Here is a 23,911-nt window from a genome sequence, read left to right as displayed (position 1 = left end):
ACAACCCAATTTATTAATAAAACTAAATTTATTAAAAAAATTGTTCATATTCAACTAATAATAATTATTTTTTATAAATCAACGTTAAATGACAAATAAAATTATTAAATCTTTCAGATTTTCCTGTGCATCACACGGGTCCCTGCTAGTATAATAGTAAAAAGGAAAAAGGATAGCAAGTTTACTGGCCCCCAAAGAAAACATTCTCAGATTTGATATAAAAAGAGTTTTGATAAATAACATCTTATTTGCTAGTGATTTGAATTTATTTGTCAGTTGATTTTTCGATATTATATATTTTCTATATCATAGTGGAAACATGGTACTCAGACGTCATGACTGATGTACATGAATTCTCATTAATTGCCTCTTATACACGTAGCCATTTTGAAGTTCAATGGCTCCGATCCTTTTCCTTTGCCTTGACGTCCTCAACTTCACTCACAAGTCTGATGTGAAAAAATGAAGTGAATAATTGTCTCCCTATTTTTCCCCATTCAAATGAACAACTTCACTCACAAGTTTTTCCCCACCTGATATTCATGTCCGTGAAAGAATAAAGACAAGCTTTGCTAGCTGTTTGATAATTGTCTTCCTGTTTTGTCTTTGACTAGAGGCATATAGTAGCTACCGAAGCTTCCGTTACGTCTATGCTGGGTCAAGGTAGACCTGAACTACATAGTCCAATTTTAAAGCATCATAAGTCAAAAGTAATTCAGACCCTAAGCATCATAAGACATTAGGTTTAAAATTAATTTTAGGATGGATGAGGAGCCAAATTGAAGTCTAAGTCCTTGAGTGAAGTCAACGGAAGAAATTCAGCAAAACTGAATAATTGGTTCATTTCAATGAGGAATGGGTGATATATATTGATGTGGCCTTTCATATACCTAAAGGGATGAGAGATCTATTATATGGATGGTCGAACCCTACAGGCAGATTGGGCAAAATTTAAAAAAATTTTCTCTCTCCCATGTGGGAATCACATTTTCTATTTTAGAAAACTACATTTTCAATGATCAATATTGAACCTAAAATAGACCAGATCTGAAACCAAAAGGTAGGAGATGGATATACCTGATACGGAGTAGTAGAAACTCCTAACGAAGGTGTTCACGCCCAAGGAGAATACCAAAAACTGCTCCCACTAAAGATGACATAGTGTAGGGTGGAGCAGAATCAGCCGGATGGTTTTTCAACAAGAACCAAATTCTTCAGCAAAATCTCGATGGAGAGCAGGAGAGCATGACTTCTGATTATCTTTTCTCCCAAAAGATAATATCAAAAGCTCTTCATGATCGCTCCTACAGGTGGAGATCAAACTAGTAGAGGTGGCAAGAGCAGGAAGGGTAGAAATCTGAAGTAGTTGAACTACAAGATTTCTTTTCTTGTGATCAACAAACTAGAAGATCACTCTTCTTTTCTGTGTCTTGTGTAATTTTGATTCGCCCCTTGCTGCTCTATTTATAGCCTTTAAAGAGAAGTTATTCTAATTTCATTAGGAGTTTCCCAATCCAAATCTTGTATTTGGATCTGGACTCTCTTTAAGTGATTAAGATAATCCCTTATCTTATCTGTAGATAAAGATCAGCCCTCCTAATCTAATTAGGAGTTTTCTGATCCAAATCTTTATTTGGATCTGGACTCTCTCAGTGGATTGGTATAATCCTTTATCCTATTTGCTAATCTGAATCCCCAAATCACCCTCTTTTAATTAATCACATTAAGCTAGTTCGATTTGGGCTTTAGGCCCATTAAGTCTATGTGCTCACTTATCCTCCAATTTGCTACCCAATTGGATATCCTTGTAATGTGTGGGACCCAAACATTGATCTACACATCAGCCACATGGGTTCATCCTAGCCTCTGTTACAAGGCCTGTTCGAATTCACTGTAGGAGACAAAGAACCCCTGAGTTCATCACCATGGGCTCTTAATGAGCCCAACATTTACACTAAATGGTCCCTGGGTCAAGCCACGTTATAAAAACCCAAGGATTGTGAGCATATGCAAGATTAGCCCATTAGGTATTACCATCAATGGTTTTACACTTAACCTCTCAGCCCATAATGATCAAGCACTGCCCGACAAGAGAGGACCTCTCCCTCGGCTACAAGGTACAGTGTTGCACTCTCTACTCACATGGATCCCAGGAATTAAACCATTTGCAAACATCTTGAAACCATAATATATTTATGTATATCTCTATATAAATATATTTTGCAAAACAAATTTCAACGGTTGAAATCGACTGCCTGCAGTTTTGGTTTTCATCAGAGAGAGTGCATCCCCAATCATTTACTTTGTCTGACAAAGGGGATGATCTTATCACTCTGACCACCCACTCAGATGAATTCTCAAACTATCCCAACATACCCAAGTTTTGACCCCCTCTAAGAATCTCACTGATTGGCATATTAAGGACAACCCAATCCGACACTTAGTGTAGTATCATAATCGATTAAAGGGGTCAGGTGTAACATTCAAGTTTTGCCCATTTATCTCCAAGGTCCAGGGCAATATTGGAATTCTGGTCTGGTTCAGGGTCTCAAGAAAATTTACATGTACCTCAGGTCTCACCATGGCAGCTAAGACAAACCACCCCAACCATCTTAGTGACACATCAGTGTCAGCCTTGGCAAGATAAATCTCCCCAGATCTATCCAATGGTTGTGAAGATTCTAAATTAACATGAGTCTCATATGTGTCTAGTTTAAGGGTATTACACAAAAACACACCATAATAACATGAATCAAATATGTACTTTATTCTTTTAAAATAAATGTCATAATGTACACCATTTTGATTGGAGCTAAGGGCATACACTGTCTAACATCTCCCACTTGCACTCAGGTCCAATCTAGTATAAGCCGGAGTCTCATGCTTTCCACGTATTTCTCAAACACTTTCTATGTCAGTGGCTTAGTCAATGGGTCTGCTACATTTTTCGCTGATGCTTCCTTCTGAATCAGGACGTCCCCTCTTCCAACTATCTCCCGCAATATGTGGTACTTCCTTTTGATGTGCTTTGACTTCGAGTGGGCTCGTGGCTCCTTAGCCCGAGTGATAGCTCCAATGTCAACAATGGAATGGGTGATATGCTAGATGGAACTACTCCCAATTCGTGAATGAACTTCTTTATCCAAACAACTTCTTTGGAAGCTTTACTTGCGGCAATGTATTTGGTTTCGGATATGGAATCCGTCGTGGACCCCTTTTTGCTGCTTTTTCAGCAAACAACACACGATCCTATCATGAAAACGTACCTAGATGTAGACTTTCTTTCATCTCGATCTGATTGGAACTCGGCATCAGTATACCCCTGGATCTGTAGTGAACTACCATCGAATACCAAACAAAACTCTTTTGTCTTTCAAAGGTACTTTAGTATGTTTTTCATAGTAGTCCAATGCTCCTGCCCTAGGTTTGATTGGAATCTACTTATCACACTCACTACCTGAGAGATGTCAAGATGAGTGCACAGCATAGAATACATGTTGCTCCCAACGGCTGAAGCATAGGGAACGTCCTTCATGCCCACAATCTCCTTGGGAATCTTGGGAGGCATACCCTTGAAGAGAGTGACTCCATGCCTGAAAAGAACATTTCCTTTCTTGGAGTTCTACATGCTGTTTCTCTTGACTATTTTGTCAATATAAGCAGATTGGGATAATCCTATTATCCTCTTCGATCTATCTTTGGGGTAGCCTATGAATAGAAAATGACTGGTCTTGGATTCCAATTTGTCCGCACTCGTTCTTTTAACATGTGTCGAACAACCCAAAATCTTCAAGTGTCTCACACTTGGTTTCTTACTAGTCCAAAGCTCATAGGGAGTCTTCGGAACTGATTTGGTTGGAACCCGGTTCAGCACGTATATCGCAGTCTCTAATGCGTAACCCCAAAAGGATGTGGGTAACTCTGAGTGCATGAGAAATGATCGGACCATATCTAATAAAGTCTGGTTCCTCCTCTCTAAAACACCATTTAATTATGGTGTCGCAGGAGGAGCTAGTTGTGATACTATCCCATTGTCCTTTAAGTAGTCCCTTAATTCATCAGAGAGATACTCACCACGTCGATCTGACTGAAGGGTCTTAATTTCTCTCCCTAACTGCTTCTCAACCTCTTGCCTGAATTCTTTGAACTTTTCAAAGGATTCAGAGTTGTGTCTCATTAGGTACACGTAACCATACTTTGATTATTAAACATGCTGGTTATGTGTCCAAACATTCATGGGACCACATACATCAGTATGTATAAGGTCAAGTGTGCCTGTACAACTTTCAGGCTTACTGTTAAATGGCCGTTTTGTCATCTTACCCTGAAGGCAAGGTTCACAGGTTGGAAGATCTTCTACAGTTAAAAAATCCAAAGGACCATCATTTACCAACCTTGTGATATGATCTATGTTAATGTGGCCAAGTCAGTAATGCCATAGGCACGAGGGATTAACTGTATCACGGGTTCTTTTCTTGGGGATATCATCCAACATAATTTCGGTTATGATAGTTTCCAAAGAAGGATGGAGAACATAGAGACCATTTTCAAGTTCTCCGTATGCGAGGAATTTGTTATTACTTTTGATAGTGATCATATTACTAAAGAGGACAGAATATCCATCCGCACACAGTTTTGAAATAGAAATCAAATTTCTTCTCAAATTAGGTACATAAAGACAATCATTCCGTACAATAATTCCTTCTCTGAAAATTAACTCTACAGATCCTATGGTTGTAGCTGCACCACTTGTAGAAGTCTCCAACTAAAGAGTCACCTCTCTGTCATTCAGTCTTCTGCTTGTCCTGAACCCTTGCAATGAGTTACACGCATGAGTCGAAGCCCCAGAGTCAATACACCAGGAAGCAGAAGTTACCAACAAAATGGTTTCTATGACAAAGGATTCGAAATTACCTTGTTTTTTAGAGTCCAGGTACTGAGGACAGTTCTTCTAGTGGTCGGCCTGTTTGCAGAAGTAACAAGCATCTGATGCTTTGTTCTTCTTCTGCCTCTTGGACTTAGTAGCTTTCTTCAAAGGCTTTCTCTTTGCCTTCCTCTTCTTCTTGCCCGATTTACCAGATTCGACAAGCATGGCAATGAGCTCATCCTCCCTAATCAGTTCCTTGGCCCTCTACAATATATTATTGAGTTCCTGGATGCTAACATTTAGCTTATTCATATTATAGTCCATGATGAACTGATTGAAGGAATGAGGCAAAGAATTTAGGATGACATCCACCATGGTGACATGGTCAAACCCGAATCCAAGAGCCTCGAGTTCATTAATGAATCCCATCATTTTAAGACAATGGTCATGAACTTGCTGGTTCTTGGACATCTATGTGGTCATGAACTGTTTCAAAACCTTCCATCGAGTAGAATGATTCTGCTCTTCAACATCGTCCTTAGACTGTCCAAGATATCCTTGGACAATTCAATCTGATCAAACTGTCGCTGTATCGGATTGTCTAAGGATGCTATGATGTAGCAGCGGGACAGGGAATTTTTCTCTTTCCATTCCTGGTAGTCCCTCCTATGGGCCACAGAAACCCTATCTCCCGGATGTTCCGGGGTAGGATTTTAAGATACTTTGTCCAATTTTTCAGATGTCAGGACCAACATAAGATTACGGTACCAATCAGCGTAGTTTGGGCACTTAAATTTGTTGTCATCCAACAATTTAGTGAATTGTCCGTTTGCCGTTTCTGATAAAAAGCAAATATTAGTCCACAACCTTATTTGATTCACGTTATCTACATAGACATGATTTTTAATCTATGTTTTATTCCCATTTATTGATCTCTGAGATTTCCCTCCTATCTCAATGACGGAGACTGTGAGTTATGTCTTTGGAAATGTGGGAAATCACATGGGGTGCATGGAGCCAACAGTTTCAGCTGCATAACCCCACCACCTTTCTGTGAAGATCATATCCACTCATCTTATGAGCTTTCCTTTTGACCTTTGTTAGACAAGGTTCTTTGCCATTTTAGGTTAAACCTTTCTGTCTAATGAGTGCTCACCCATCATATTCGTGAATGCCAAGGTACCGTGAGAAAGTCTAACATTTTAGGATAGGCCCCTCCCACATCGGTCTATGACGCACCTATCATCTTATGAAACATTCCAATAAATCTAGCAGCAAATGGATAACCCAATTTTATGGTGCGTTTCCTCATTACTGAATGACCCATCTTCATGCTAATGACGGAAGGCCTTAAGAGAGTTCATCATATGAATCTCCCTATCACATGCACTCATATTTTAGTGGAAGAAATGATATATTACGCCCTAATTTGATTTAGGTCAAACCAAAGTGGCTCCCACTGGCTTTCATAAAGCTAGGTTAAGATGGGCCCTAAACGGCTAGGGTTCCGTACGGTTCCTCTTGGGGAGGAAGCTGAAGTGGAGCTCACCACAAAGGGAGATAACCCAATGATCTTAAGGACACCATGGCAATGATGTGCATTCAGCCATGGTGTGCGTAAGAGCCACTATCATATCTGCATGGGCCAAGTACTTATGGCCCATGAACGTTGCACATCACACATCCATACATCACATGCATGAAAAGAAAATTGATCCAATCATTTAATAACTATAAAACCCATAATTAAAGCCCATAATAATCCATAATATTATTGATTAATATTATCTAGGTATATGGGCTGAATAGCAGGGAGCAGTTCGGTCCATATAACTTTTATACAGTTAATGGGCTAAAGCAGTTATAACACATTAAAATTAGGTTTTACAGGTATGGGTTGAATTGCATCTTGCAATTAACCATCAACTCCTGGACCGAAGAGTGATAAATTGGGCTGAGAACAGCCACCGTCGAACTACAGATTCGGTCTAACCAGTTTGGTTCAATCTGGTTTGAATGGGTCTAGGGTTTGATCGTTAATTCAAGATTTAATTGAAGATTATGATTTGAAACTAAAAAATTGATAAAAGACATTCAAGAATCAGTAGAAGGGTTGTTCGTAGATCGGCTAACCTGCAAAATAGAGGTTAGTTTGCAGTTTACAGTTTCTTAAACTACAAATCGTAGATGGCCAAACCCTAATCTACAAAACTCCTTCCTTTTGCGCAATCTGCTTCGAATTTGAATGAAATAAAATAGAGAACCCTAATTTTCTATTAATATTACATCTAATTGAATTCCTATACATTCAGTCTAAAATAAAAAAAAATAATAATTACAGACAAGAATGAATAGAACAATAGGAGCACAGACTTCCTGCACCAACCAAGAGTTCGATCTTCACCATATGAAAAACCCATAAATCAAGATAAATATAAAGAACAATTCTAAATATGGGAATCGATTTCCCAGAAAATCAACAATCAACGCAAATCGGTAGAACGCCTTCTACCCATTTGCGCAGTTCCAAATTTGGTTAATTTTGGTTCAAGATTTGAACCTGGCTCGGATACCACTGAAGGGATGAGAGATCTATCATATGGATGGCTGAACCCTGCAGGCAAGTTGGGCAAAATTTCAAAAATTTCTCTCTCTCCCATGTGTGAATCACATTCCCTATTTTAGAAAACTATATTTTCAAGGATCAATCTTGAACCTAAACCAAACCACATATGAAACTAAAAGGTAGGAGAGGGATATACCTGATATGGAGTAGTAGTAATCCCCAACGAAGGTGCTCACACCCAAGGATAATATGAAAGACTTCTCCCGCTGAAGATGACACAGCGTAGGGTGGAGCAGAATCAGCACGATGGTTCTTTAGCAAGAACCAAATTCTTTAGCAAAACTCGATGGAGGACAGGTGAGCACGACTTCTGATTATATTTCTCCCAAAAGATAATATCAATAACTCTTCTTGATTGCTCCTACAGGCGGAGGTTGAACTAGTAGAGGTGGCAAGAGCAAGAAGGGTAGAAATCTGAAGTAGTTGAACTGCAAGATTTCTTTTCTTGTGATCTGCGAACCAAAAGATCTCTCATCTTTTCTATGTCTTGTGTAATTTTGGTTTGCCCCTTGCTGCTCTATTTATAGCCTTTAAAGAGAGGTTCTCCTAATCCCATTAGGAGTTTCCTAGTCCAAATCTTGTATTTGGATCTAGACTCTCTTTAAGAGATAAGGGTAATCCATTATCTTATCTACAGATAAAGATCAGCCCTCATAATCTAATTAGGAGTTTCCTGATCCAAATCATTATTTGGATCTGGACTCTCTAAGTGGATAGGGATAATCCCTTATCCTATCTACTGATCTGAATCCCAAAATCGCCATTTTCTAATTAATCACATTAAACTAGTTTTATTTGGGCTTTAGGGCCATTAAGTCTGTGTGCTCACTTATGCCCCAATTGGATATCCTTGTAATGCATGGGACCCAAACATATTGATCTACACATCAACCACATGGGTTCAGCCTATGCTCTGTTACAAGGCCTGACTGAATTCACTGTAGGAGACAATGAACCCCTGAGTCCATCACCATGGGCTCTTAATGGGCCCAACATTTATACTAAATAGTCTCTAGGTCAAGCCACCTTATACAAACCCAAGGACTGTGGGCAGATGCAAGATTAGTGATGTATGCACAAGCTACACATCATTTCTAATGTTTTATACATGGTTTTGATGATGAATTTTATGGTTTTTTACCCTAATTTAGATTGGTTTTAGGAAATTAAGAATGTAGACCAGCTTAGGGGGAAGATAGCATAGAACCATGTTGAGAGAGCAAAGATGGAAGAGGAGATTGTTGAAGAGAGGCGTGAGAAGAGAAGAGAAGACCTAGAGGAAGAGGAGATTGTTGAAGCAAATTGGAGAATAAGCCATTTAAGGAGATCGAAGATCAATCAAGAACTCTAGGTTGTCTTCTTCTTTAGCTCTATGCAAGTGGTAACCGAATTCCGCTAGGGTTTCATGCAATTTTGTCAATTAATTTCTCTTTCTTGCTAATATTTGAACCATGTTTAATGAGATTTCAGATCTGTAATTAGTTCTCTAGGGTTATTCGATTGATTGGATTCATTCTTGATGTTTCTTGATTAGGGTTTTAATTGCTAGAATAGCTTTGGCCGAACTGTTCTTGAATCTTGGATTGTCTGAATTGCTTGAGAAAAGAGTTTAGATAATCTAGTCTGCTAATCAAGAACCAAATCTAATACAAGTTAGAGATAAGTTGTATGATTCGGTTGATGTTCAATCAAATCTGAATTGATGCCCTTCGAATGTCTTGATCTTAATTCATGCATGGGGATTAGATTCTTGATAAAGATATAAGAATAATCACTCATGGATAGAATGAGCATGTGCTTGAGAGAGGCTGTTCATGCCAATAGGGTTTCACCAAACCATGGCTGAATCCCAATTCAATTGAATAACCTAGATAATTGATTGCTGGGCCGAATCTGTAGTGTTCACATACAACTTGTTTTCTCGTTGCATGAAAGGTGTTTGATCCGAACTGGTTAGGATAGGTTACAAGTTAGGAATTAAGATTTTGATTAGGTTGATAATTCAGTTTATCAGGTAATGAATGGCAAAAGTATTACTAGTTGTTGCGGTATAAATCCTTGTGGGAATGATACTTTTCTCATCCTTTTACTACTTGAGCGGCTAGTGCACTTGCTAAGTCTAAGAAATTATGCATCAAGTTTTTGGCGCCGTTGCCGAGGATTTATTACAACAATATTAGGAACCATTTGTCATTATTAATTTGATTTTAATTTTGTATATTATGTTTATGATATTTGTATATTAGCCTCCTTATGACTTTGACTTGCACAGTTTATGACATACAGAAGTGAATTTGGTAGATTGTTTTCTGCTTTTTAGTTGTTTTCTGCTTTTCTTTTTTGTATCATTCGAGTTTCTTTTCTAGGATGTTAATTTGGTAGATTGTTGATCTCTTTGAGTGTTTATCATTCTCTCCTCCTAGTTTCTTGTGGTTCTTAGCAGCTAGAGGTTCCAAACAAAGGAGTCATTCTAGATTTCAAAATGATCTTCAGGGAAGTCCTCTAAACCCCTCTCATTACTTGATAATGCTCTTCAGGCAAATACCCTCATTGTTGGATTCATCTTCACTCTCTAACACTAGGAACATTGAGGACAATGTTCATGTTAAGTGTGGGGGAGTTAGACTGTAGCTATGCACCTCAATCACCCCAATACATGAATGCATTGATAGGCTGAATAAACTGAAAATTCCCCCAAGATTATTGTTGGTTTATAAGGTGAATTCCAAAAGGGAATATGATGAGTTAAGGAAAATCACTGTAAGTGTTAGAATTTATTCTTGTGAATGATCCAAACTTATCTCAATTCATGAGTTCAAGGAAGTCGAATAGGATTTTCATCATGACTAGCCCTAACTCTCTTCATGTGTATAATGCAATTGATTGAATTATTAATGATCATTCGAGCTATGTCCACATCTGAACTGTTAATGCATGAGGTTCAACAATTGAAAAAGAAAAAGAGAAGAAGAAAAAGCGACAAAGTCCAAATGACTCTGCTGTCATGAACTGAATAGTAAAACTAGCGGTTTATGATATGAGTTCAGTCCCAACTTTGCTATTCCAAGCTGAATAGTAAAACTAGCAACTTGGAATATGAGTTTTGTTATCTGCCTCTAGCCTGTGACTAGTGTGAGATGGAGCATAAAATATACTCACACCAAAAAAAAAAGAAAAAAAAAAAGAAGAAAGAAGAAAATGCCCAGTGTGAGATGGAGCATAAAATGCACTCACACCAAAAAAAAGGGGAAAGAAAAGAATTTGGTGACGGCTGAGGTTCAAAGGGACAAAATGCGGTTGAACACTCAATTTGGTGCATTGACAGATTTGAGACCAAGCTCAAAGTAATGGTTAATATTGGTAGTGAAGGAGCTGATTACATATTGAAAGGAAGCAAATGTTGGAGCATGAAGAATCTCATGTTCTCCCCTTCCTTTGCTCTTATGTATGTGATAAGAATGGCAAATCATGGGAGTGAATCAGAATACTTACGCAAGTTTCCCGACCACTAAATGCATTCTCATCCTAAACTTCATCTGGTAGATGGTAATAATATGGGGGATGATCAGTTTATGGGTGATATCTTTGCTTGAGGATAAGCAAAAGCTTAAGTGTGGGGGAGTTTGATGTGTGCGCAAGCTACACATCATTTCTAATGTTTTATACATGGTTTTAATGATGAATTTTGTGGTTTCTTACCCTAATTTAGATTGATTTCAGGAAATCAAGAATGTGGACTAGCTTAGGGGGAAGATAGCATAAAACCATGTTGAGAGAGCAAAGATGGAAGCAATTTGGCCCATCTAGAAGACAGACCCAGCCGAGAATCCTAAGGAGGGCACTTTCTACCCATAAAGAAGCTAGGCCCATGCTACACCCCATGGGAGAACCCAAGGAGAGCCTAGCTGAAGCTCTCCAAGGGAGACCTTTCGGCTCAGCAAGGGGGAGGCCCAATTGCAGCCTAAGTTGCAGCCCAAGGGGAAGCTCCTAAAGGTGGCAACCTTTTAGAAGAGAGAGAGAGGGCTAAAGAGAAGACTATAAAAGGAGAAGAGAAAGAGGAGAAAAGGGTTCGAACCCCTTTTGGCAAATTTGAGAAGAAAGGTGCGAGAAGAGAAGAGAAGAGAAGACCTAGAGGAAGAGGAGATTGCTGAAGCGAATTGGAGAAGAAGCCATTCAAGGAGATCAAAGATCAATCAAGAATCAAGAACTCTAGGTTGTCTTCTTCTTTGGTTCTATGCAAGTGGTAACCGAATTCAGCTAGGGTTTCATGCAATTTTGTCAATTAATTTCTTTCTTGCTAATATTCGAACCATGTTTAATGAGAGTTCAGATCTGTAATAAGTTCTCTAGGGTTATTCGATTGATTGGATTCATTCTTGATGTTTCTTGATTAGGGTTTTAATTGCTAGAATAGTTTTGGCCAAACTGTTCTTGAATCTTGAACTATCTGAATTGCTTGAGAAAAGAGTTTAGATAATCTGATATGCTAATCAAAAACCAAATCTAATACAAGTTAGAGATAAGTTGTATGATTCGATTGGTGTTCAATTAAATCTGAATTGATACCCTTCGAATGTCTTAATGTTAATGCATGCATGGGGATTAGATTCTTGATAGAAATATAAGAATCATCACTCATGGATAGAATGAGCATGTGCTCGTGAGAGACTGTTCATGCCATTAGGGTTTTACCAAACCATGGCTGTATCCCAATTCAATTGAATAACCTAGAGAATTGATTGCTGGACCGAATCTGTAGTGTTCACATACTTGTTTTCTCGTTGCATGAAAGGTGTTTGATCCAAACTGGTTTAGATAGGTTACAAAATAGGAATTAAGATTTTGATTAGGTTAATAATTTGATTTATCGGATAATCATGATTAGGTTGAATTCACATGAAGTTGAATTCCAAAAAATGGAGAAAAAAACAATGCCAAATGCATGATAACCCAAAAGAGAAGAAAGCTACTGAACATGAACCAAGGCAAATATTATTGAAAACTCTTAAGTAGATAAATGAGTCCCAATTATATGATAGTTGCACAATGATTTAATGATACAAATTAGTCCCAAATTAGATCTCCGAATGATAGTCTAGAACCAACATCTGTAGCAACAAAGTAGCCAAGGCCAAAACTTGGGAAAAGATAATGTAGAATTACTTGTAAGGTTCTAGTAGAATCAAAATCACAGAGAAATGGAATGTCAAACTTCGAATCTTCATTAAGTATCTTAAAGCAAAAATGTAGCAACTATTTTAATATTACTAAAGACAAATTATTTAACAAAGTAGAAAGGATTGATACACTTACAACTTTACGGATCAAGGGCTCCAAAGTAGAAAGGATTGTCTGAATGGCTTGCATCTTCACCACTTCCAATACCACACTGAGAAAGTGGAAACTAGAAGAAAGCCGGTTATCATTATATGATGACTGATTGGAAATTGTGTTTCGTTCTTTCCGAGCTCCAAAACAAATTGCTATGTTCTTAAACATAGCCCCTCATGAATCCCGAAAGATTTAAAACATATAGGGTCTGGTGTGGGACTGGATCTGATTTGTGATTGGGTCAGAGCTGGTAGTCCTAATTAATAACTAGATCAGTTCTTGATCTGTCAGTACAGACCCTAGAGGCTTGTATTTGTCTTGTGATATGCTAGGAGAGGCAAATAGCTTTGTTCTCTGCTACCCAGACTACTAAGGCTTGTATTTCTCATTCAAAATTTTACTACTCATTCTTCCTATTTTGGTAATCTCAGAGTATATATTATTCATACTGCAGGTTGAAGATCTTGCACGTTTGCTAGTCTAAACCTTTGTAGCACTATTAAAATCTCTGCCCCTTTTGAATCCCATGGCCTGCTGTTTTAGAATGAGGATCCATTCTACTCTGTATATGGATAAAGCATGTATGGACCAATAGTACAATCAATCAAATTAGGAATATCTATGGAAGTTGTCCTTGTTAGATATTCTTTCACACGAGCCTGAACCATCTTCACAGTATAATCAATCAAATGAGGAATATCTATGGAAGTGTTCTAAAAAATGAAGAACACTTTTATGGAGCAGGCAAATTTGTTACTTGATAGTTTTGTTACATTTTTATCGATGTAGGTCTTCTCAGATATTACTCTAGCGGCAGTTTGTGGACCACAGGCTCTAAACCGCCGCCTTTGATCGATTTTCTTGTAGTGTGCCAAGGATGCAACCTTGCATAATCGTCTGATGATAAATTTCTGATACATCCCACTCTCTTTGTCTCATTTTTCTTTTATTGTCATCTGATTATGATTCCAAATTGACAGGTCCCAATTTGTGACTCAGGCGAGAAGAAGAAAAAGAGACTACAATCTCGTCTGTTGATATTTCTCTTTTAATCAACACCTTTAAGAAATAATTCTTGGTTCTTCCTAAAACAAACTTTTGAATTCTTGCCAAGTGGTGAACAATCTTATCTACTAGGTTTGGGTTTTCTAAGGTGGGTTATGCAAGGCAATAACAAGAAAAGCATTGGAAGACCGTGCTCTGAACAACTCAAGAAACATCAGAAAGGGCACCGGCCAACCGATACTCCAAACAGGCCTAATAAATCATTTCATAGGTCTGCCTTGCCTTTCTTTTTCCTGACCTCGGTATTCTTGGAACCTCTTGCAATAATATTTCAGATCCACCCTTTTGTATAAATGTCTGCCAGCCATCTTAATTAGCTTCCTAGCTACTTCCAGGAAGTCCCACAATATGTATGTATGCATGTATATGTCGGGGATGTTGTAGGGGTTAAACCAAAAATGAGAAAAAAGAAATATTACATAGATTCTGTCAGCTTTATGATTAGTTTTTCTTTTTATCTTTTCATAAAAAAAGGTCATTTTATTAGTCAATTTATGAAATCTTGTTCCTTGAGAAAATTGCAACATATATAACAGTGGTTATTCTGTCATTAACTAATGATTGATATATATTCTATGCAGGTATAAGCTTTGGCATCTTCTTGTTACTCGTCTATATTTCTTGGCTATACTTGATCATAAGGGAAAGAAAGCTCATGAGATTGAAAGAGAAATACTTTGAGCAAAATGGTGGCTTCCTTTTACAACAACAATTATCTAATGGAGGTTCAAATCTCTTAAAAATCTTCTCAACCGAAGAGTTAAAGTTGGCAATCAATAATTATAATGAAGAATGCGTCATAGGCCAAGGTGGACAAGGTACAGTTTACAAAGGCTTTTTACCTAATCATCAAGTTGTTGCCATCAAATGGAGCCCTTTTTCACCATATTCATCAAAACAATAGCATTTTGCTTTCATGGGAAGATCGATTGAGGATTGCAACAGAAACTGCTAGCGCACTTGCCTATCTTCACTCCAAAGTCTCTATACCAATTATTCATAGGGACATTAAATCCACAAATATATTATTAGATGAAAAATATATTGCAAAAATTTCTGATTTTGGAGTTTCCAAGTTACTTCCCACGGATCAATCTCAAATAACCACATTGGTTCAAGGGACATTGGGATATTTGGACCCAGAATATTTCCACACAAGTCAATTGACAGAGAAAAGTGATGTTTATAGCTTTGGAGTGGTTCTTGTAGAGATCTTAACAGGTAAAAAACCTCTTTCTTTTGAAAGACCACAAGAACAAAGAAACTTGGCTACATATTTCATTTCATCAATGAATGAAAATCGTCTTTTTGAACTAATTGAAGATCGACTTGTGGATGAGAAAAATGTTGAGGAACTTTGTGTAGTTGCTAAGGTTGCAAAAAGATGCCTCAGTCTAAAAAGTGAAGAAAGGCCCACTATGGAAGAAGTTGCAATGGAGCTACAAAACTTGAAAAGGTTGAGAAAACAACCATGGGTTCAACCAATAGAAGAAGAGAGTGTGAGCTTATTATCTGAACCTTCAGAATTCTATCATGTTGGTGATACATCTGAGCAGTCTTCTTTGTAAAGAGATATGATATTGTCCATGAATTTCCCTCGTTGAGCAATAATCTAGGACATCCCTTAGGTCTAATGTTCTTTTCCTATCATTGTAGAAATATTGAAATAATGATTTGGTCATCTCCGTTAAACTATTTATATATTTTATTAGTAGATTTCCTTCATCTTATGTATGAGATCCAGTGAATGTACAAAAGCACATTGAAAATAATGCTTTACTTTCTTCTATGAAAAATAAGATTTCATTTCATGTTGTACCAACTATAAAATCTTAGGAAGCTGATTACAAGAGAATTCTTTCATGTTTGAGTATCTAGAAGCAAACACTTTTTGCAAGAAAATGTGGTAAAGCTTACTTTTGTATCTAATCCACTCTCTAATGACAAAATGATCCATTGTTTGGTACAATATGGTTAAATTATAAGTTGACAAGTATGAGAACATGGATTCAACCAGCCATACTTTGCATGACACACAATAAGATGTTCCCCATTCCTTCTATTATTGGTTTTCGTTTTCTCTTTCATTTGTTTCTCTTTAATGTTGGATGTGAGGGGATAATGTTAGAGAACAAAAACATATTGGGGACCATGTCTAACCGACAAGTTGTTAAAAATGAGTTGGTTTTAGCGGTTATATGGTTAACGGTTAACGGTTTAGGCAGGTAGATGGATTTAGGTGAATCCATTTAACTTTATTTAAATAGGCCATTAATGAATTGACGAATTAGATAGGTTATATTGAAACTCAACCCAAATCCAAATCCACCCAATTGCCACCCCTACGTTAATCACCATATAGGAGAGGAGGATTAGGTAATGGTGCTGAGCTACCAGAATTAGAGGTGGTTGATCAAGTGTCAATAACTGGGGGTTTATTTTCTCTTGGTGGTCAAAATAGGGCAAAAGATCTTTTTAACAAAGTCGAGCAGGAAGCCATGCATTCGTCAAGCACAGCCCAAAAGCAAAAGGGTTCAAGTTGCTAGGCGTGTTAGTTTTTGTTAGCTAGCTAGGGTGATGGTAAGGTGCCCTTACGATGAATGGTTTGTATGGATGGAGTTATTGTTGAGGGGCGGGATCTGTTAATTGGGTAGTTCGCTTGTGTTTTGAGTGTTTTTTGGACCCGGTGAGATCACTACTGTTGTACCTTGGGCTGATATATCATGTATACTGTACATCTATTCTTTTTTGTTTTGGTAAAATTTTATTTTACCTTAAAAAAATATAATATTACATAAATATAATAAATATTATTTACATTATAGTTCAATTAAACTCTTAATTTGCTTCTAAATTTATAAAGAGGCATGTTAAACTTTGAGATTTGAGATCAATTTTTAGAATACAAAAATGTGTTCAGATGTTCAAATGGAGAACCAAAGTAACCTTCGAAAACCAAAAGCACCAAATTCAAATGTGATCAACTCAGTGAACTGAATTCTATCTTAATTATCACTGTTTTACGAAAAGAATGTAAAAACACCATGTAGTGCTTATTTGAAGTTTTAAGTTTTCTTAAGCTCAGTTTGGAAGAGCACAAATGCAAATATATATAGTGCAAATACATATAAAATATGTACTGCTTCCAAACTGAGCCTTAAGTGCCAATTGAATCAAATATGATCAAATTTAATAATTAACTAGGGGAACCCGTGCGATGCACGTGCTTTGTTTAACAAAAGCTTTAGTGCTTATTTGAGAGGGTCAAAGAACAACTTTTTCCTTTCTGAGTTCGGTCCCTATTGATAGCTTTTAAGCTATTTTTGATGAAAAAACCAAACACCAAAGAGCCTAAAATGTTTGTTCATTCCGACATTAACCTCTTTAAATAGCTTATTTGGTGTGCTTCAAACCAGCTAAGCTAGATCAGTTGACTATTTAGTTCAGCTCTCCTATATTGGCCCTACACTTCACTCCAATTGTAGTAATTAAGATGTATTTTCCTGACCACCTCTTGAATTACAAATAAAAACCATTATTATTTTCATACATCTAAATTATAACCCCTACCGTTGAACATTAAATCCCTAAACCCAAATTTAGCTATAAAAAACATTTGATCAAATGTATGTCTAGGAGTCAAAAGTTTTTCATTAAAAGAAAGTATAGCAGCAGTTCTTTAACATTCTCAACTGGGTCAAGCCAATCCAAGTCATATAAAATTAATTATTTTTATTAATCATTTTCAAAATTTTATTTCAATCTTTCGAACATACGGATTGACAGGCATTGCTGAAGGCACGACCCTTTGTCCTGAGAAAGAAATTGAATCAACTACAGATTCCAATGTCAAGGTGCCAAACCCAACTCATGAAAATTGGATTCGACGTGACCAATGGTCTTGCACAGGTTATTGGATTAACTACATCATCACAAGTATGGAGTGCTCTTTCTCGATCTTTTGCATCCTCCTCGAGTGCACGAGCCTTGTAGCTTCGACTACAAGTTCAAAATTTGAAGAAGGGATCATCCACCGTTTATGAGTTTTTCCAGAAAGCTCAAACCATAGCAGATACACTAGCTGTCATATCTACCCCTGTTTCATCTGATCTTGTTTTATACATCCTTTCAGTTCTTGCACCTGAATATTCTCAATTTGTTGCAGCCCTTACTACTAGATCTGATGATTTTCTGCCCTCATTAAATGATCTTCATGGCCTTCTTATCAGTCATGAGATTTGGATCTCTCAGCAACAACATCCAACACCAGAACAACCAATGCCTTTAGCAAATATTGCCACTGGAGGTAATCAACAGTATAATAACAATGGTAATAATCGTGGACGTGGTTGTAGCTGCAGTGGTGGTCGGGGAAGAGGCAGAGGCAATTATCAGATTCAAGACAATTCTCCTTCAAAAAACAATCTTCCTCGATGCCAACTTTGTGGTAAGACTGGTCACGTGGGTTTTAAATGCTATCGTCGTTTCGATATCTCCTATCATGTTGAAAGTTTAGGTTCCAACCATCTACTCCAGCGACTTTTCATGCTGATAATACCTTTGAGGTTGATACCAACTAGTATCCAGATTCGGGTGCATCAACAGACATGACACCGGATTTGCAGAACCTTCAGATTATCACGGTCCAGAACAAGTGAGAGTCAGTAATGGGGCAGGTTTGAAGATCTCTCACATTGGCTCTACTACTTTTCATACAAATCATAAATCCTTTCAATTAATTAATGTTTATTGTGTTCCTTCTCTTTGCAAGAACCTACTTTCTCTCTCTCAAATTATGAAAGATAATCATACTTATTTTGAGTTTTACCCTGATTGTTTTGTTGTGAAGTGATGTAGTGCGATCCGGGCACTCCTATCTGGCGGAAACCTGGCTCCTAACTGGCGATAGACAGTACCTGAGAAGAAGAGGAAGGTGAAGGATTCCCAGGGAGCTCGCCCGGCGGGAACACACCGATGCTTAAGTTAGAACTCTGAGAGCTGTGGAGAATCTAAAGAAGGCTAAGAGTGCAAATAGCGCGGAGTCAATTTTTTTTTTTTCGTCCCTTGGGGATTGGGGCTCTTTTATATTGGAACTCTATCAAGTCAGGTGTAACCGCCCCTATCAAGTCAAGCGTAACCGCCCCTGTCAAGTCAGGTGTAATCGCCTTTGTCTCTCTGCCACAACCATTATTGCCAGAGCTAAGGTGGCGGGCGCAGGCCGCCGTTGCAGGGTACGGACCTGTCAGACGTGAGACATCTTTCAGAGATGGCAGGCACGACGCCGCCTGATGAGGGACGTTGGTGCAGCCTCCAGATTCGACAGGTACTGTTGTCAGGCAGATATTTTCTAAGTCACTGAGCTATCTTGAGTCGAGCTGTCTTCTACCGAGCTACCCTGTACCGGGGTACTGGTGGTGTGCTGAGCTGCTTCTGCTTGAGGCGAGCCCTTAGAGACAAGTTAGGAGAGCCAATGGTGCTGACCCGAAGTGTTTCCACTTCGGGATACTTAGCTGCAGGTCAGGGTGTTCCCTTCTTAGGAAGGAAGAGCTCAGAGCTCGTTGGGAGGAGCTTGGGGCCCCTCGCTTGGGGGGAGCTATGGGCGCTCCACCCTTGGAGAGGATTCAGGGTGAGCTAAGTGTTATTTCTCGGCGAGTTGCCTCGTCCGCCGAGTTGCCAGGCTGGGCTTCGGCGAGTTCATTACATCGAGTTACGGTCATGCTGCCATGCTGTCACGCTGAGTCGTTGATGAACCTACAATTTATCTATATTTTATGAGGTTTTTGCATGAAATTTTATGCTAATTTTATTAATTTTTGCCTTAATTTAGCTTGATTGCAAGAAAGATTTCAGGGGGAGCCAAATCAACAAAAAGAAGGCAAAAGCAAGAAAAGAAACCCAAAATTTATCAAGTTCATCCCGGCCCAGCCATGAGAGCAAGAGAATTTCATTCGGCCCAAGAAGAGCAAGTGAAACTCTTTGGAAAATTCAAGGGAAGAAGCCTAGCAAGAAGGAAATTTCGGCCCAGCCCATTTTTAGCCCAAATAACAGCCTAGAGTGTAGCCCACATGAGCTCAAAAGCAAGCTAAGTTGTAGCCCAAATAGCAGCCCAAAAGGAGCTAGGGGCGGCAACTTCTAGGAGTTTCTTGAAGAGGAGGGAGCACTCTAGAAGGTTCATAAGGGGTGCAATACACCCCATTCTAGAGGCTTCAAGAAGGGGCAAGAGCCCCCTTGAAAAACTATATAAGGAGGCCTCTAGGAGGGGAGAAAGTTGTTCAATTGCTTGAGAGGAAGGCTCTCCCACTCTTAGAGGTTCGGCCACCTTGAGAGAAGAGAAGAGAAGAAGGCTAGGCGCAAGGAAGAAGAAGAAGAAGGGCTGAAGGAAGTTCAAGACAAGCAAGCTAGAAGAAGAAGGTGAGTTCGAATTGAGGGTTTGTGATTCAAAGATCTTTTGTAATAAATCATTTGTAGTTTCATTCTCTTTTGATTTGAATTCAGTTTCTTTGTTATATTTTCTTTCTTCTTTCTCCTTGTTTCCATTCTTCCTTGATGTATTTCAGCTTGTAAAATTTCAGTTCAGCAATCTAATTCTTTTTTATTCATTCAAATGATCATGGATTGTACTTGAAGTTTCTTGAATAAGGGTGTTATTGCTGATCAATTCGGCCAACTAACCTTCAAAACTCATATCTGAATTCTCAGATCTGAGATTGCAAGATCTGAATTGCTTGAAAGAGAATTCAGATCTGCAAATTTCAGATTGGGCGAATTAATCTACAGCTTGGAATTCTTAGAGTGCTTGAGAGAGACTCTAGGAATTCAGATCTACTATTCAAGAACTGAATTGAGTGCAAGGTTAGAGATAACTTGCACAATTCAGTTGGTGATCAATTCAGATTTGAATTGATGCCTTAGAAGTGTTTAAAGAAATGCATGCATGGGGATTAGATTCTTGCTAGAGATAGAAGAACCGTCACTCATGCATAGGATGAACATGCGATTGAGAGAGGCTGTTCATGACCTTGGGGTTTCACCAAACCAAGGCTCAATCATGATTCATTCGAATGATCCAAATTGATAGATTGCTGAATTCTGAGATTGACATTTACTGCTTACTCTTCTAACCTGAATTGAAGGCAATTGGGCCAATGATTTAGATAGATTTTAATTTAGGATTTTTTTAGCTTTCATTAAAGTTTTGATTTATTTGTTGATCAGATAAGAAGTGCTCAATTTAGTATTGGTAATTGTTTCCTAAATCCTCGTGGGAACGATACTTCACTCTCTACTTTATTACTTGAACGGCTAGTGCACTTGCTAGTGTCACAATGAGCCACACATCAGTCGTCACTTATGCCAGGTCATGTCCACGTGTCCGCATGCTGTGCTGGGGGTTCTGACCCAGCGTGAGGAGTTCACGGTGTGTCGGGTGGATTTGGCTCGGAGCTCAGTCCGTCTTGTTAGGTGGCTCGTTGGTCAGACCGGTTCACTGCTCGGCTAAATCAAGAGTAACCCGGGTCGCGTACAGTTCACGCGCGGACGTCATGCAATCTATGGACTTTGCGGACGTCAAAAAATGCGCTAAACCAATTTTGCCTCGAGGGTCGCGTAGCCAATTTTCTTGAGAGCCATCAGATCATCTTGATCTTGACCATCGATGCCCGAGCATAGCGGCTATAAATAGTGGGGGTCCCGGGTCATTTTCCTCGCCATAAGTTTTATGCATTCGTCTTGATCTTGCATTTGAGGTCTCCAGCTTGGGTCTTTCAGTTCGTCCAGTTTTCCCAGTCCGGTTGCGTTTCTTTGGTGTCCCCCGAGCTTCTTTTTTCTTTTCAGTTTGTTTATCATGTCTAGCTTAGATAGCCTTTTAGATGAGCCCGTGGTGGGTACCTCGGTTCAAGGTGACCCCACCGAAGTCCAGTCTTCTCATGAGGCGCGGGAGGCCTCGGGTAACCTGGCGTCCACCTCTCACCGAGGTCGGATGCCAGATAAGTTCAGTCCTTTCATCATGACCCTGGAGAGACTCCGGTATCTTATCGGCAGTACAATCTCCCTAGAGAGTATACCTACAGCTTGCCCTCAAGTAACTTCCCTTGGGAGCATGGTCTTGATGAGATCGTGATCTATAGGGAGCAGCTCATAGCCGGTCTTCTGCTTCCTCTTCACCCTCTCATTGTAGAGGTCTTAAAACACTTCAACATCGCCCTAAACCAGCTCCACCTGAACTCCATCCGTAACGTGGTTGGGACCATTTCCCTCTGCTTTGACTACGCCCTCCCCCTAGACTTAGATATTTTTTGCTCTATTCTGTCAATAAAGAAGAGTGCTTCAAGCGTTCTCCCCGAGCATAGGCGGGCCTACTACCTGTCCCCTCGCCCAGGCTTCAAGTTACTACACAAGCTTCCCAGCAAAGTCCTGGCCTGGAAGCAGGACTACTTCGTAGTCCGAAACACTGTGGGGTGGCCCTTCCCCACTCATTGGAGGGCAGTTATTCAAGACCCCGATGTTATATGGGACAATAAGACAAGGGAGATGCTCCAGTCATGGGCTGAGCTCAGGTATTACAAGGATTATATCGCCGAGACCAAGCTCATACAAGCCGGCTTGAGCCCGGGTAGGTTTTCTTACTTAGTACCTTGCTTAAATAGCTAGTACTTTCGAGTTTACTAATGTCGAGCTCTGTTGCAGGACCCATGGAAGAAGATAAGCTTAAGGGGGAGAGGCTTTTCCGCCAAATGAATGGGAGAAAGAAGCGAACTGCCAAGAGAGTTCGCGTCGAGCCTCTACAGGCCCCCACCTCTGAGCCCGGGCTTCCGTAAGCCCCTACTTATGAGCCCGAGCTTCCTGATACCCCTCCGATCATTGATTTGGAGGAGGAGAACTTACCACCTTGGGAGCCCAAAATGGTGGCAGAGCCTATTTCTAAGGCAGCTGTGGAACCCGAGGTCGCTACTGAAGCCACTGATGCTGCCGCTGAAGCCTCTACTGAGTCCGGTTACGCAGCTGAGACGGCAATTTCCAAATCGGGGTGTCAAGAGGGAGGGCATAGCATCCTGATCCCACAGTGCAGCCTTTGGAAGAGTAAGGGGGCTGTCTACGCCGAAGAGGTCTCCGATTGGGCCGAGCTCACTCCTGATCAGCTCGGAGCCCGAGCTGCCACCCATTCTATTGTGGTGAGTTCTATCACTTCAATTTTTTTTTTCGGTACTAACCAACCTTCTCTTGTCAGGTGAACTCTACCGTGCATGCCCTGACCCTTCAGTCTGAAAGGCACCTGAAGTGGGCTCTGGCTGCCGAGGACTCAGTTCACGCAGCCCACACCGATCTAATGGCAGCTCGCGATCAAATCTATCGGTTGGAGAGTGATGCTATAGCTCAGAAGAACTTCATCGAAGCACTGCTGGCAGAGAAAGAAGAGTTGACGCACGAGAGGGACGGGCTGAGGACCGAGGTGAATGTCCTTAAGGCAGACTAGGAGGCCTTAGAGCTTGAGGTGAAAGGTCTTAAGGAGGATAAAGGAGTCCTAAAGCATGAGGTGGAGTTCCTCAAGGCTGATATTGAGGAAAAAACTGAGATCTTCAACCAGGCCATAGAGGAGACCAAGGTTCAGGCTGCCATAGACTATGTCAAATCGGACAAGTTTGACGCCGTGTTGACGGAGGCCTATTGTAAGGGCTTCAAACTTAGTAGGTGGTTGATAAGGCACACATGCCCCAAGCTCGACATGAGTGCCATCACGGATGACATAGCCCGCCAGGCCACAGAGGACCCGGATTCTAAAGAGGAGAGTGGCGACGAAGAGGCAGATGCCACCGACCTGGCTGAAGCTCCTGAGGAGGTCCCAAGTAGAAATGACGAGTCCCCCAAATAGATTGTGTGGTCCTTGTACTTTGAGCCTGCAAGCTTAGTTTTAACTTCTTTTTTGTATTGGGCCTGCAAGCTCAATTTTCTTCTCTTTAGTACTAAACACATTTTGTAATGATTTTTGTAATGAATTATTTTGCAATGAAAAATACTTTTTTCCT

Source organism: Nelumbo lutea, chromosome 5 (genome assembly GCF_056320005.1).
Source record: "Nelumbo lutea isolate HS-2025 chromosome 5, American lotus-T2T, whole genome shotgun sequence".
Lineage (NCBI taxonomy): Eukaryota > Viridiplantae > Streptophyta > Magnoliopsida > Proteales > Nelumbonaceae > Nelumbo > Nelumbo lutea.
This window is presented reverse-complemented; position numbering follows the sequence as displayed.